Here is a 17,311-nt window from a genome sequence, read left to right on the forward strand (position 1 = left end):
CAAGTAGGATGATGCCGTCTACACTCCCCACAAACATGCCGCGTTTTACAATCTTTCAATAAATGACCTTTCCTTAAGCATCCAAAACAAAGATGGTTCTGATATATAAAAGATCTTTTGTCTTCCATTGATTTAACTGCAAATTTAGGACATTTAGCAACACTGTGTGACATGTTTGCACAACCTAAGCAAGGCAGTTTAGATTTTAAAACATGAACAGTTTCTTGTTTCTTAAACTCCGTACTGGTATTAAGAACCTTTGCTTTCCTGGAAAGGTTATTTGAAGAAGTTTTAGACTTAAACAAAAACAGGGTTACATACTATACGTTTGCTCAATTATCTTCAAATTTTAACCTTCCTGCTGCCCACTTTTTAGATTTCTACAAGTTAAAGACTTTATTAGTCATCATTTCCCAGGTTTTCCAATAATTTCTGCCCCAATATGGTTGATCAACTGCTAGAAATTAGTCCCACTCCAAAGGGTACAATATCAAAACTATACAACTGCTTAATGTCCAATCTGACTCCTGGGCTTGGCCATCTTCAGGCTACTGGGTCTGATGAGCTTAACATAGAGATTGATAATGAAATGTGGGAAACTATTCTAGAACGCATTCACACCTTATCAATTTGTGCCAGACACAGAATTGTTCAGTGTAAAGTCGTTCATAGAGTACACTGGTCCAAAAGCAAACTGGCTCGAATCTTTCCGGACGTGGATTCAAGCTGTGTGAAGTGTGGTTTGGGCCCAGCGACTCTCAGTCATATGTTTTGGACCTGTTCTTCCTTATCTCAATTTTGGAAATCTGTTTTTGACTCACTTTCTGTAATTACTTCAACCACAATACAGCGCTCTCCACTCATTGTTTTATTTGGGGTCTTTCCCAAAAACCATGTACTGTCACCCCATCATGCTGACCTTGTGGCCTTCCTTACACTACTGGCTAGACGTATCATACTGATGATGCATTGGAAGAATCCTCTCCCACCAACACATTCTCATTGGATAAAAGATGCACTTTCGTTCATGAAACTGGAAAAAATTAGGCATACTCTCAAAGGCTCTGAAATCACATTTTCAAGAAGCTGGTCACCATTTTTGAACCATTACTAATAAAATGACTCAATTAATTTAAATGTCCACAAACCTCATTAGAATTTTAATATATATATTTATTTAAGAAAGCTTTAAGCAGGAGTAAATGGAAAACAGATTAATTATCAATGATTACAAGTTTATAAGAGAAAAATTTAAATCTGAATAAAATCAACATAAACCTCTCCTAACTCCTTTCCCTAAACTGCGCCATCAATTTACTGAAAAAGGCTTTATGGGATGCAGGCAACTCATACCCAGATGATAGAGGATCTCAGCAACAGGAGGCGTGAATATGCTTGGACGGAGTCTTGTCTTGGCGCGACAAATCCTCCTTTGAACAGGAACAAAGTAGACTGGTGGTTATCTTTCAAACGGCCCAAATCTTCATCACTTTTGTGATCTTGTCTGATCCCCAAGTCCGTTGCAGCAATGCTTGAGATTTTTGGGTTGAGTGTGGAGCCACGGTCAAATCAGGAGCCAGAGTTGTTGGGCATCGGGTCCCGTCTCTCTTCCAGTGGAGCGTAGACTTGTCTTCCCTCTGGATCCGGGGCGAGGCTCCTCGTTGGTTTCTTGGCCCGCTGTTCCTGAAGACGGAAAACCCCAGCTCTCTGTTTCTCCACTTATTTATACTCTTTTTCCCCTGCTATTGTGTATGGGAAGCAGATCACATGATTTCTCAAGTATTTGATTACTTCATACCAGGCCTGCTTGCTTACACCAGGCCTCCTGGTTCGTCGCCAGATTTCCTTTTTTAGCGTCCGAGCTAAACTGTCCACACCCATCCTTAACACATGTCCAGGCTTGCCTGTTGCACCCAAAGACTGTTCCTATGCTTTTTATTATTTGATTTCAGTCCTTTATATGTTATACAAACTTATAACTCATCAACTCAATCACTTTTTAATACACTTCTTCAATCATAACCTCTTAATATTTATTATTTTTAATCAACTTATGAGTCGTTGTTTAACTGATTTATATAATTGTCAACAATCAACTTCAGAATTTACTTAACCATAATACATTAATGCTTCAGCATAATATATTTTTCCATAATCGACATTAAAATCAGCATGCAAGATTACTTCAGTTATGATCTGTTTTCTGCGTCGACCTGGACAGATCTCACCTCCTCATACCAGTTTTCACGACAACTTATTCCAATAATTGATTAATCATGATTGTGTTAAAAATCAGAGGATTATGTCTACTTATATTTACTTGCTCGTTACTTTTCCTCTGATCTTCCGGGTTCCAGGAACTCTGTGTGTACAGTGGAATTTCAGAGAACAATCATACGAATGCTGACTTCAGATATTTCCAGAGCTTTATCCAAAGAATTCAATGCATACAGAATGTTACCTCAGCATTTCACATGGATTATCAAAAAGTCCAACACATGACAAACATAGAATTCCCTGTACGAGTTGAAAAGAAAAGACAAAAATGCATTTTTGGGAATCACTCACTCAGCACAAAGAGATTCGAACTTCTGCTGTAAAACAGATCATTTATACGAATGTTTATTCCCCTCATTTAAATATGCATTAGAAGATGTGTCTTCTCCTTGCAGGGCTGTTCCAATGTTAATTTTATTACCTCCTGTTAGACCTGCTAAAGAGCCCAAGGAAAATATATGGCGAGAAAACAAAATCCTCCTAAACCAGAGTCTCCGTGCCAGTTCCTCCTATGCATTCCAGAGAGAATTTATGACCTCCACCTAGGCCTGTTTGGTTTCTGCCTCAGTGCTTCAAGTAGACAATGGTTTCTATTTTATACAAACTGGAACAAAATCTAATGCTAAAAAATAGTAACTATACATTTGATTTTAAAACTGCAGGGTTGTCTATTTTGGAAAAGCTCTTTGAAATGCCTGAAATATTTTAAGAGTAAAAAAATAATGGTTTTCAAAATCCTATTGTATCTTAGTAATATAAATTGCATGCAAGTATTATGATTTAAAACTAACTAAATCAAAACATGCTGTTTAATGCTTAAGGAAATATCTTAATACGTTTGATTATACTTGGAGAAGACTTTTCTTATACATTAATGTTTCACTGAACTTTTGAACCAACACCAAAGAATTTATTGATCCTGATAACAGATATACTCCCTGTCTGCAGACTTCTTATTGGAGTACAACACTGCCAGTCTAAAAAACCTGTTCAGAAATTTATGTAAGTTCTGAGAGTGACAGTTGTTTTAGTTTGGATCTTTAAGTTTGCCGAGTCTTAAAGTCTACTCCTAAAAATTCATGCTACATCTAATATTTCATATGTCTAAAGATGAACGTCTCTACAGTTATGCTAAATAAAACTTATATTCTTAATTAGTATGATCAATTATCAAAATAGTGGTCAAATTTAGGTTGTACAGTTTTGCCTTAAATACTACTGTTTATTTTCTTCTATCAGCAAATGCCTGTTTTGGCTTGTCCACTTATTGATTAATTGATTACTAACTAAGTTGACATTAATCCCGTTTAATTGCTATGATACCTTTCTGCTCTTGTTGCAGATGTCCATTATGAATATAGCTGATGATCTCGTACGTAAAGTCAATGAATGGGTGGCTCTTCAGAAGAAATGTTCCATGAAGCTGGAGAACCTGGCGGATGAGCTGGAGGAAGCGGCCGCCAGTGTTGGTTCTGCTATGTACAGCGCCAGCAAGTCCAAAGACATCATGGAGGAAGCCCAAAAGGTTCTGGAAGAGCTACAGAGTCTGGAACAGGAAATTAAAAACGACATTGAGTTACTGAATCGACAAGCCTTCAGCTCCCATGGTGGTTCAGCTGCTGGTGGTGGTGGAGATGATGATGATGATCCTCATGGCAACATTATGGAGTTTTTCATGAGATCGATGGCCAAACAGTTAGGGCTGCACCTCCCTGGCATCATGATCACCGCGGCTGTAGACTCACCGCCTATCCACATGTTCCAGAGGCTCTACGCCAATGTGATCGCAGCTTGTCTTGAAGCACTTAGAAAAGCTCTGTTTGTGGCAGCCAAAGAAGGAGGGAAGAAAGCAGATGCAAAAGAAGCTGGAAATGTAAGTAAGAATCTAACACCAGTAGGTAAAGACCTGGCAGCACTGGGGGCATCGCCCACCCAGTCAGCTGGATCAGCTGGACTGGAAGCTGTTTTTATCTTTATTTTTACCTCAGAGTGACCAACTTTCTATTATTCCTATCCTGACATGATACATTAGGGGCTCCTGCAGTTCCTGTATATGTTCCCTCTGCTCACTTTTTCCACAACAGTTTAATCCATTGTTACTCCTAAGGTGTTTTGCCAACCTGCCTCTAAACGCAGCATGAAGATACTTGAACTGGTTTTACACCTGCAACAGAAACAGGCTGCTGCTGCATGTTTCTGTTGGATGCAGGTAATATGAGCCGACTAGAATAACCTATTGGAAATAAAGGTATTTATTAGAGTAGTTTTACTGCAATGTACATTTCTTTAACTTCAGTATTATTATTATCTTTTCTTATTTGACTAAATTGATTTTGCACTTAAAGAATTTGGAAATATTAGACAACATAATGAGCTAAAGTTTATCCAAGTTTGAGCATAATTACTCAACATTTTATACATGCCACTGTTTACATCCTTATTGTTTATTTTTCATTAATAAACATGATTATATTTTCGAGCCCCTGCTAAACTGCTCCCAGTTAGGAAAACATCACATTATTTCAGGCAGTTTGTTATTTTTCAGCCACAGAAAAGATAATATTGATTATTTTAAAAAATAGACATAAAAGTTTCAAAGAAGTGAACAGAGATGAAGTGAAGCAGATTCAGCAGATTTAACTTCAGATTGCTAAACATTTCCTCTGCTTCTTATAAACATGAAGGAAAAACTTACGCCTCTCTACACTGTAAAAACATCCTGACTCCGTTTGATTCAGTCTAGTTTCCTTGTTGCTTGGACTCAGTAAATGCATCAATTTAAATGTCGAGTTAAAAAAAACTTAAAAGAAACTTAAACTGATTTAATTGAGTGACTAAAGGTTTAAAGTTTTATGTTATTATACTAAGTTGACTTTTAACATTTACATTGATTAACTTTTTAACACATTTCTAAGTTAAGCCAACTTTGAAATAATTTTTACATTTACTTTTTTTACAACTTTAAAATGTTTCTTTAAGTTATGCTAGTGTGTCTAAATGAGAAAGAAAGTTTTATAGACAGCATTTTTAATCAAGTCAGGAAATATACCAAATTCTGAAAGAAAATTACAGAAAGAAAAAAATAGAAAAAATATATAATAGTATTAGTTAGAGACAAACATATTTAATTATGTAAATATGAACTACAGCTGTTTCCTCTGCAAAACATTCAGCTTATGTGATTTTCCTTTGAGGTGAAAACATGCTCTTTGAGTTTCAGGTTCTTCACAGATCTGCACAAATCTATGAAAAATCTACAATGTTTTTAAGACACCTTAAAATTATTCTGTCACTTAAAACAAGATATTTTTCTCTTCTCAGTTAAATAACCTGGGGTTTTTGTCAGTATTAAGTAATTATTTACATAAGACAATCTCCTATATCTTAATGAACAGTAACTGTACTAAGAGTTTTACACTAGAAACTACATCAAGAATACTTGGTAAGATTCTGTTTTGCAGTGCAGCAGACCGAGTGATTTATGTTTTCAGTTGTTTCTGGTTTTTTAGGCGTCAGTGGAACAACTCTTAGTGCAGTGGAGCCCAAAGTGGTCGGCATCCTGCATGTTTTAGTTCCCTGGTGGTAGAAACAACGTCCTCAGCAGGTCAATGTTCTTCTTAAGCTTCGGATGAGACACCATTTGTTGCAGGTGTGTTAAACCAGGGAGGGAACTAAAACATGCAGGATGCCGACCCTCCAGCCGGACCCACTTTGGGCACCACTGTCTTAGTGGTAACAACTGATTAACACTGTCTAATCAGATGTGTTGTGTTCAGATTGCCGGAGGAGCGGTCGATCCTGAGCTGGTTAGTGATTGCCAAAACCTCGACAACATCGAGACAGAAACCAGTCAGACTCTGAGGGAAAACGCCAGGACTCTCCTGAGCAGCGCCGAGGAGACGGAGCAAAAACTGCAGAAAATAAGGTATGAAAATGATAAAACAATGTTTTAGTATGAAAACATATTTTAATCTCCTGTTTGAACTGTCAACTCCTCAGATTTATGTCACTGTAAACATTTTGTACACAACAAAATAATGTGCCAATAAATCATTGCTCCCTTTTTTTCTTTACTTTTTCTATCTCTTTAAACTTGAACTAAACATGTAATGGCATTGGAGACTTTAACCCACATTAAATTATGTTTAATGCCATAATTTCAAAAATGATTATTAAATCATTTTAATGTTAAAATTTGGATTTAATAGAGATGGTTGAATGTTTGGCAGCTTTGTGCAAATTTTAACTTTCTGTCAAAGAAAAAAAAACCAAGAATATTGATGTTTGATTTGGACAACAGAAATTTCTTTGTCTGAAAATGTTTCACCACAAAGTTTTATGGGTGCAAGAAAATATGTTAAAAATATGTTATAAAAAGTGGATTTAAATAGAAATGTGTGTGGAAAAATAATTTCTTTAAATCTTTTTGCAGAGAAGCTCTTAAGAAGTTGGTGAGAATCAAACTCAACATACAGAAGGAAAACATGACCAGAGATGAGAAGAGAGAGCTGATCGAATACGCAATTAATAAAACTCCTTACCAAGAAGTTCAACAGTGGTTGAGAGAAAACGCAGAGTCTGATGTCTTCTTCCAACTGGTAAATCTTGGAAACTTCATAGCACAAAAGCTGGATGAGGAGGCGAAGAGAAGAAGAAGAGGAGGAAGATTGAGTTGATCTTCTTGGCTCATGGATCGATTGTGAACGAAATGATTCCTGCTAGTTCTCTGCTGCCTCTGCCGTCCATCAAAGACGTCCTGCTGTATTCTCCCTGGAACTGCCTCCTGTCTGCTAACGCGGCTTATAGCATCGCTATAGGAAGCATCGAGCTTATACACCGGCGGTTTGGATGCACCAATCCAGACCTATGCCCTTTTCCTCCAGCAGCCCATACCCCATTTAACCTTCCTCGGCGCTGGAACTCAATGAACAATGCTGAACTTCAACCCATCCCCGTCATCATGGTTCGTCCTGTAGCAACAAGAGGAGACCCTCCATTTGCAGCTTTCACCTCTCTAGGAGGCAACCGGTATCTTGTCCCATACCTTGCTCCCAAACGTGATGAGACACCGGTTGAGACACGTGATGAGAATATCGACACAGTGCCCTTCTCCAACATCATAAAGGCCATTTCTCTGGTGCTCACTCTCTATGGATATGAAGCCACCGTCCACCTGGCTGCCTCCCTGGGAAAATCACCTGAAGACGCTGAAATGCAGGAGGAGTATCTGAGACGGCAGTACGCCTACGCTATAGACTACACCTGTATGACCGTTCCAGATGAAAGTATCCCTGATAGAAACGAAAACTGGTATAACATGTTCAGGGCTGTGTTTGGTGATTAGTCTCCGACTCCCTAAAGGTTAATCCAGACCTGAGAAACAGAGAGTGGACATTTTTCTACATTTATTTTTCTGGATAGTTTTCTCTGGAGAACTGTTTAATTTCCCAATAATTTTCTTCAAGATAAGTTCATTTTCTGTTTTCTGCGTATTATTTTTCCCAATGGTTTTGTAATAATAAGTTAATTTTCTGATGGTTTTCTCAGGAGTAAACCTTGAGAAAACATAATTTGCCATTTAACACACACACACCAATCATCTTATGTTGAGAAAACTATGGTAAAGTGTTTATGTGTAAAATGTCCGCTCTCTGGTTCCGTACTGGAGAACTGAATCGGATCACAAAACTTACAGGTTTCTTTAGTTTATTTCTTCTCTGCTTGCAGCTGCGAGTTTCTCTTCTCAGTTCAGTTTGTCAAAGTGGAGTTTGGCCTCCCTCCCATAGGAAGCCCAAATTTAAAGAGTACTTAAAAATTAACTGTTGAAATAATGAAATGCTAGTTTTAACAACTGGCTTGAAGTAGAAGAGGATTGTGAAGCAGCATTATGTACTGATAGCTTTAACTGTAATCAAGTTAGAATCGCAGTTTAGATGTATTTGTAGTCAAAATAAGTAACTGCAATCGTGATGGAGGTCATTGATGGCTAGAAGTAGAGCTTCCTGACCAGTAGCTTCCTGACCAGTAGCTTACTGGTTAGCTTACTGGTTGGCTTACTGGTTAGCTTACTGACGGACGGACAGGCTATGTCTGTGAACTGAAACCCAGCCGATTACTGGGCCTTCAGAAACAGACAACAAAGCATAAAATAAGAAAAAGGAGCTCAAACTGCTGAGAGAAAAGGATGAAAGATGACCTTTGACCTGCCTCAGGTCAAGATCAGGGCCTGATGGCTAACTCCACCTGGCTAAAGGTGAAATCCACCTCATTCTCCTTCTACTTGGTGCTATTGGATAGACTATGGCATCAGCTGAAACCCTAAAATCTGCCACAAAGCAGAGGAACAACAGGCTTTTCTTCCAGGCAGCCGTCTCACGCAAACCAAAACATCCTGAATCAAAGCCAAGAGGATCCAAAGTCTGCAGTTCTAAATCGGACCTCTGATGTCAGCTAAGCCTGGGCTCCAATGTTCAAGGCAAAGAGGAAGACTCCCCTGTCTGAAGAGGAAGACAGTCATCAGTTGGTAACAGGAGGAATCAGAGAAACCCCCAGAGGACGGCAGCCTGCCTCCAGCTGCTCCGTCCCAAACTCTCCCTGCTGAACCTCAGTCATCATCACGTCTCAGCCTGCATCTCCCATTCATGATATCAGTTTCAGACTTAGATAAAAATATATTTAGATAGAATTTATTTTGCATTATAAGCATTAGATTCAATATTATCGGCTGATTGCTGCATCAAGCTGTAACCGACTCTTGCAAAACTATTCTTTACTAATAAACGTCGATTATAAAACAATCTTAAAGATGTGTGGACATTGAACTTACTGAGTCATGATGATTTATGTTTATGTGATGAAATAGCTGCAGTGCATGGTTCTAGTAAATTAAAGGTTTTTAAAGGTTTCTTTGGCATATAAACTGAAAAACAGTTTCTTAGGGTCAAAGGTCAGCCGTTCTGCTCAGACTGCAGTGGTTCTGATTGATCAGGTTGATCAACCTGCATCGTTCACTGATCTAAAGACATTAAACTATTTCTGCTGTTATTTCTACTTTAATCTCAAAATAAATGCAAAATAGGGAGAAGATCCTCACTGACATGACGACGTTCCCAAGAGTTAAATACGACTTTATCAAACATCCAGACTTCAGTAAATCAAGAGATTCTTCAGGTCCAGCTTGTTAAAGACAAAAGATGAAAATAAAATCCTTTTTACAAACAAGGAAAATAACATTTTTGCTCAGAATGCAGTAACATTATTCCTCTGGTTAACATTTGATCATCTGCAGCTAAAAAAGTCTTAAACATCAACATGTGAAAAGCTCAACTCTTTCAAACCAACTTAATGCAGCTCAGGACTGATCTGTTGATTAGTTTGGATGAATCAATTAATAGCAAAAGATGCTTAATATGAAATGTAAAATTATTTAAACCTGAATCTTTAGGACTCAAGTCCAGGTTGAGTCTAAAGTTGTTCGTCTCTGTTTACCATCTTCAGTTCTTCACATTGAAAACATTTTCTGATGAAACATGATGCAGCCATGTTGACCTGATATAAACTGTTAAGCTACAAATAATTAATTTTACTTTCCTGGATTCCTTGGAGACAATGGATTAACTTCACTGATTTTATGAACTGTGCTTGATTTTTACTTTCAGTAAACTTTCCTGTAAACCAGCAGAACACAGAAATCCCCTTCCTCATCCTCTTCCTTTAAGAACAAAGTTTCCATCAGATTATTCTGGCGCTCAGTCGACCAACAGAGACGCCGCACTGTGAGTATGAATCAATCTGAACTTAATCAGCATTAACCCTCTCCAGGCAGGTGTTGCAGATTTGCAACAACTTAGCCAGTCTTTCAAGTAATTTGAGCCTGAGAGGATTAATGTTTGATTTATTCTGTTTCTTTTATTACTCAATGTTTTCATTTCTGTGTTCAGGGTTGAATGTTTTCACCGTTTCAGCAGCAGTTCAGTTACTCTGTCTATAACTGTAAACCAGGGTGTTCAATGTGTGGCGCAGGGGCCATTTGAGGTCCTCTGAATAATTAAGAACTGAACAGGCAGTTGATGCAGATTAACAATTCTTCATATTTTAGGGCAACATTTTCACAGACAAAACAATTCTTAATACTTTTGACTAAAAAAAAAAAAGATCATTTACTGAACGGGTTTATCTTAATTTGTAGTAAATAACGTTTGGTAACTTTCACGTTAAAGGAGACTTTGGGACCCAGCAGTGGTTCGTCCATCAAGCTTCAGGAGAAAAAACCTCGTCCTTTTCCTGATAATGAGCTAAAACTAAAAACAAATGTTTCACCACAGAAATGAAAACAATCAACCTTCAAAATCTGACTTTAAATGTGAAAAACACTTTTTATGTTTGGATCTACAAAGATTTAATGATCACTTTTCCACAAATTTCTTCAGCTAACAATTATTTTACTTATCAATAAATCTTTTAATTTGATAATTGGCACATTCTGCAGATGTTTTTGTCTATTTTATACAATATTTGTGATACATTAAAAATAATTTTTAAAATAAAAAAATAAACATTTTATTGCTTGAAAAGCAAACCAATATTCTTTTTGTTTACGCTTAATCATTTGTAGCAAAGGATGCATCTGTAGAAAAATAAAAACGTCTAACATCAACATGTCAAAAGCTCTGCCATTTTCGATCTGTTGATTAACTGAGTAATAATTTTATATCAAACAGTGATTAATGAGAGATTTACAACATTCGAACCAAGTGAAACTAAAATTATGTTTTAGTAGAACATAATTACAGACAATTTTTATTAATCTTAAATGCAAAATGTTTATATTTTGGCTTAATTACTGCTCTGTTGTTTCAGGAATTGACCTTTTTTGGTTAATGACTACTCAATTAGTTGACAAATATTTCAATAATTGATTCATAATAATTAATCAAATTAATTGCTTCAGAATATTGAGATTACAGAGGCTGCAAATATGTTTATTATCAGGTTATTATGAATCTGAGTTGCTTTGGCAGCAGAGAAACTTGAATAATTTCGCTTTTCTCTGATCATTTATTAAAGTTGCAGAGTCCTCCTCTGACCAGCAGGGGGAGGAATCGGCGCAGTAACTCACTGAGAGTCCGTTGGTGGCATGTGAGTTCCCTCTCGTGGTTAAACAGAGGTACTGCCAACACACAAAGGTTAAATTTTACAGCTTTAGATTTTCCTGACACATCTGATGTTTTCTGAGTCTGTTTGGATCATTTGACCCGGTGTGAATTAGGGAGGTTAAGTGTTGCTGTTCTTCAGTCGCTTCGTGATGGGATCAGCCGTCCTGATTGGAGTTGGAGCTGCCTCCCTGCTCACCGGTGGATTAGCTACTCCTCTCTTAGGACTGGGCGCTGTGTATGCTGGTGCTGCTGCTTGTGTTGGCGCCAGTAAAACTGAAGAGAAATATTCAAAGAAAATATTGAGTGAGGCTCAAGATATTTTAGACAGAAGCAACGAAATAGTGAGCAGGATACAGGAGTTGTTTGAGAAACTGAAGAAAGAGAAGAAGAGGCTGAACTCCATGTTGGGTCCAGAAGAGCTGGACAAACACGTCTTGGCTGATGTTCTGATGGCTGTGGGGAGACACAGAGGACAGGACATGTCCAACATGGGCCATCTGCTTACAAACCAGATAGAGTTCAGTTTTACTAACGGGGGAAACTTGTGTGGACCACGGATCGGTTTCTCACACATCCTGGCGAGTGTCTGTGCTGTTCTGTTGATCTTCAACCTGAAAGTTGGTCCAAAGAGCTTGGCGCTGACGGCCACGTTTGGACCTGTTGCTCTTTCTGGTGGCATCCTGGTAAGACTTTTACTCCAGTTACATCACAGTAAATATACGATTCATCTACATATTAAAGTCAGTTTGTAGAAGGAGCATCAATTCATCTCAATGGACTTTACATAAAAAGTTATTTCAATTAAATCATCCATCAATTTCAATTCATTTCAGTTATTTAAATCAGTTTAAAAGAAACACAGCAGGTTGCATCAAGTCAACCTGTTGGTGTTGGATCCCTGGATCATCACACAGTTTTCTGTTTGGCTTTGTCTCTGTTTCATAATTAATAACAGTGTGGTTGCTTTTGATTACTTTGACTAGGCCTAATGGTATCTGCCCAGTCCTGTACTGATCTGCTGGTCCTCAGCTTGCAGAGGCGGGGCGATGGCGTACTTCCTTCCAGAAGCGATTGACAGCTGGAATGATCTGATCAAGAAGAACTATGTGACAGAAGCCAGTTGATCTCTGAGAAGCAGAGCTGAAGAGATCCTGAAGATCATCAACGAGCTGAGGAAGCAGTTCAACACTATTGAGTATGTTGGTGGGCTGTGAAAACACAAACAGTAAAGGGTCAAGTTTTCCTTAAAAGCAGTCAGAATGTTGCTAAGAAATTAATCTTAAAATGTTACTCTCCTATTTCTCCCCACAGGAAGTCTCTCAGAAAGCTCTCCAGAATCAAATACATTATAGAAAGGGAAACAGGATTAGAGATGAGAAGAGAGAGATGATTGAGTACGCAATTAATAACACTCCTTACCCGGAGGTTAAACAGTGGTTGAGAGAAAATACAGAATCTGATGTCTTCTGCCATCTGGTAAATCTTGGAAACTTCATAAAGCTAAAGCTGAATGAGGAGGCGCAGAAGAAGACAGAGGAGGATTGGAAGTGGAGGGAGATCGAACTGGTTTTCTTGGCTCATGGATCGATTGAGAACCGAATGATTCCTGCCAGATGTCTGATGCCTCTGCCGTCCATCAAAGACGTCCTGCTGTATTCTCCCTGGAACTGCCTCCTGTATCCTGAAGCAGCATCGCTATAGGAAGTATCCAGCCTGACCACCGACTGTTTGGATGCACCAATCCAGACCTATGCAATTGTTCTCCTGAGACTTCTCATGATGTCCATAAACCATTACATCAGCCCTCCAGCTGGAACTCTATGTGGAGGGCTGGATGTGAAGAAATCCCTAACATCCTGGTTAGTCCTGTAGCAAAAGAAGGAGACCCAGCATTCGCAGATTTCATTGCACTACAAGCCTGGTATGGTGCACCAACAACCAACCGGTATCTCGTCCCGTACCTCGCCCCCTGGATTGGCAAAGTGCCCTTCTCCATCGTCATGTTGGCCATTTCTCTGGTGCTCTTACTTACAAATCATAAAGCCACCGTCCACCTGGCTGCCTGCCTGGGAAAATCACCTGAAAACGCCGTGATGGAGGAGGAGCGTCTGAGGTTGCAGTACGCCTACACTGTGGACAACACTGGCATGACGGTTCCAAGAGAGACAATCCAAAACAGATTCGGTCCAGTTTATAACATTCAAAGCTGTTTTTTTTGGTGACGAGTCTCCATTCTTTAATGGCTGGATCAGTTCAGACAGCTTGCACAAACTGATCCATTAATGTATCTGTTTGCTCTGCTTGGTTACCATGAGTATTAATACAAGTTTTTTTTTCTTTGAGCAGAAAAAGTTTTTGTAATTTAGAAAGTCAATTTTCCTTTCCATTTGATGCATGAACTAAATTTTTTGTTGAGTTAAAAACAGAAATGAAAGAAATAATATGTTGGATAAGATGATTGATTTTACTTATTTGATTTTTTTCTGCTACTGAAATTAAGCTGTGCTGATCCTCACAAAATTGCCTTACTAATAAAATATTTAACATAAAGAAAATCTAAAAGATGTTTGTGGACATTCACTTAATGAGTCACGTCAAAGTTCTTTGATGGTAGTAAAATAGCTGTGATGTTTGATTCTGGAGAGGAAATGGTGGAAAACATTTGATAGTTTGCTTTTAGCCTAAAACTACATGTAAACAACGTCCTTGGGACTCGTCCGAGTCACTAAAACCGACCTGGTTCAGTAACAAGAGCAAGTTTTAACAAAGAGAAAGAATGACCGTTAACAGATGTGCTTTGTGAAACTAATTGGCTGCAAAGCTGCTTATTTAGGAAACTCTATTTACCCGTTAAATGGAGAGCTGGCAGCTCATCTCATGCTCTCAGGAGAAGTAGAGAGAGAGGGGGGTGAGGCTTTAAATGTGTCAGCTATGTGGGTATGGGTTTATCCTGGTACAAAGTTGGAATGCAGGTCCATACACAAAAAAAAAAAACAATGTCAAAAACAGGAACCAGGAATAAAAAGCCAGCAAGGAACAAACAGCCGGAACCAGTGAAGAGTAAAGGCATGAGAAGTGTTTATATTGGAAGGGTGAGTGCTGGAATAATAGTGAGGGGCTGATTATCTAACAGGCTGCAGTAGAGAGAGGAGAGAGCAGACTGAAGTGTCAGGAAAACCTGAGATCATCTCATTATTCTCATTATTAGCTCAAATTATTCCCAGGTGTTAAACAGCGTTTTGCCTTGACAACCCTGAAACTGGATGATTGATTGCCAGGACCTAAAACATTCACTGTGAAACACAATGGACATTTTATATTGTAATTCTCAGTTCTGCCGCAGGATGGAGCAGTTTCCCCCATGGGGTGAAAAATTAATGAAAAGCTGAATATTCTAAAATGTATGAAGCTTATGAATACCAGGAGATAAAACCAGCACTAGGAGAGCAGGATGAACAGTATAAAAGTTGAATGGTAAAAATATCACAAGTATACAGGAGAACCCAGGATTACTCTGTTTGTCCAGAAAGTCCAAGTTTTTGGGGAGGTCTGAATGCAAATTTGAAATCCAACAAGGGACTTAAAATCCAAACTCTGATCTGCCTAAAAACCTATGTCTCAGTCTGGTTGAAGTGGACTCTAAACGGTAGAAAACCTGTTTGAATGCAACCGTTTCAAAAGCAGGAAGTTAATTACAGTGCAGGACACTGTGGTCAATGGATCTTACCACAGGGGACCCGTTTCATTGGCTGATGCCCATTCTGCGTCATAGCACGGCTACCACGTGCGTGGCCGTCTCACAAACACAAGCTAATTTACATGCATTAGTAAAGACATACTAGCGTGGCGCCAGGCTACACTGTGGACTAGCAGACAGTAGAGTAAACTAAGGTTAAAATGTTTGATCTGAGCTCTAAGGGGAGCAGCTGGGTCTACATTACTATAGTGGTCCAGTTTTTATGTATGTTTGCCCTTTCTGCTGAGTCATTTTGCAAACACTGTTAGTAAGTCAGCAGAAAGAAATTTTTACCGTTAGAAGACGTGGAATAACAAACTTAAAACAAAAAAAAGTATCCATGTTAGAATGCAAACTAGAGTTCTGAAAATGTAACAAATGTTGCAATTTTAGTCCCGAATTGAACCGATTTTACCAGACTATCCGGTATGAATGCACCCATAGAGTCCCCTTAGAGCACATGTCATACTAATCGTCTCTGTGTCGCTGACTGATATTAACCTCAGCATGGATACCTGCTGCTGTGTGTGTTCTCACACAGGTTGCTCAGCCTTTGTATACTGCTGAGGGTGATTGTTCAAGTGCCACCCCAAATAGTCTGTGCCAAAGTAGTCAGACTGGCTGCTGTTTTGGCCCCTAAAGAATCATTTTCACCACTTTCCAATATAAGTATTCACACCCCCTCAAAAAGATAAACTGTTTTAAGCTGATGGGATAAAATGGCTTCTTAAGCATTTCTCTGTTTTCCTCAGCAGTCAGTTTGCTGAGACACAGTGAGTTGCAGATTTTCTCCCCGGCCTCGACCTCTGACCGCCAAAGAGCAGCTCTGGCTCTGAGGAACGTAGAGACCTCAGTCTCTGTCCCTTCAGCCAGGGCTATGCTGTTTTTGGCAATAAAGAAGATATCCAAGCCAAAGAAGAGGGCATTGGCTGCAATAAGGCCGACTCTAGCTCCCTTGGAGAGAGCAAGAGACCCTCTGAATGCTGCCTGACTAATTTCAGGAACATTTGAGGCCACATTGGTTACAGTTGGTTGGTTAGTTTGACAGGTCTTACAAGCAGAAACACCACCAAAGGTGCCTTCAACATTCTTTTCAATACCACATCATTTCCTGACTTCCAAGTAAAGCACAGCTCCACTGCTTTGTGTAACTCCAGCATATGGTGGTTTGGCTGCCTCATCCAGACAGTCCTGGATTCTCTGAACACCAAACATAAATTTTTGAAAGGCTGTATTTGCTTGTTTTGTTTGTGCACTATTAACTCCAGCCCCTACTAAGGTGGTTACCAAACTGTTCACTCCACTGGTTGCTCCAAGGGTCGCACCAGCAATGGTCAACCCCACAGACACACCGAATGTAACTGGAATTAAGGCTAAACCAACGATGGACAGGATCCCTCCCACTGCTCCCACTGAGCTCCCCGCCACACTGGAGATCTTTGCTCCCTTATTCATGCTGTCTAACTGAACGGCACACTGCTCAATCTGATCAAGAAACTGCAGCATCTCAGGAAGTTCATCATTGTACTTCCTAACAAATTCTGAGTAGCTGATCCTCTGGAACAGGAACATCATCCGAAAGTCGTTATCCATCCTGGGATACAACGTTTTTCTTATTGCTTACACTTGTAAGGATTATTTAATGTTCAAATAAGTAATAATACTGTTATTACTGGGGCTACTTATCTGATTTTATCAAGTTGCTTGACCTAATCAGTCATGTTTTGCATGTCATCTTCAAATAAATCCCATTCCACAGCAATTGTCCTCTGTCATTTAAAGACAAATGTTGATGTTGAGGAAGACATAAATGTTTCTGACTGCTTGTTCCTTTTGAAAACACATTAATGTTATAATCATGTGACAAAAACAATTTATTTCTTGATTAAGGCAAATTTATCTTTCAGGAAGGTTTTCAAAGATCATCTCGCTGGTGTCTCTGTGTTTTTTCAGCTGGAACAGCACAACAGTATGCTCCAATTAAACTTTTGGTTTATGATAATACTGATAGCGGCAAAGCCACAGAAACAGCTCAAGAACCGAAACTGCTCTAACTGTAAGCTTCATCAGGAAGAAAATGTAGTGTGAAAACTAGACAGGGTTTTAGATTCAGATATTCTATCTTGTATTAACTTGTACCATG

General features: G+C 38.9%; 1 pseudogene; it reads right to left on the reverse strand.

The window, feature by feature from the left end:
• Positions 1-15,804: 15,804 nt before the first annotated feature.
• On the reverse strand, positions 15,805-16,747 carry LOC129373810 (uncharacterized; annotated as a pseudogene).
• Positions 16,748-17,311: the final 564 nt, after the last annotated feature.

This window comes from Poeciliopsis prolifica, unplaced genomic scaffold (assembly GCF_027474105.1).
Source record: "Poeciliopsis prolifica strain line A6 unplaced genomic scaffold, Auburn_PproV2 SCAFFOLD034, whole genome shotgun sequence".
NCBI classification, from domain to species: Eukaryota; Metazoa; Chordata; class Actinopteri; order Cyprinodontiformes; family Poeciliidae; genus Poeciliopsis; species Poeciliopsis prolifica.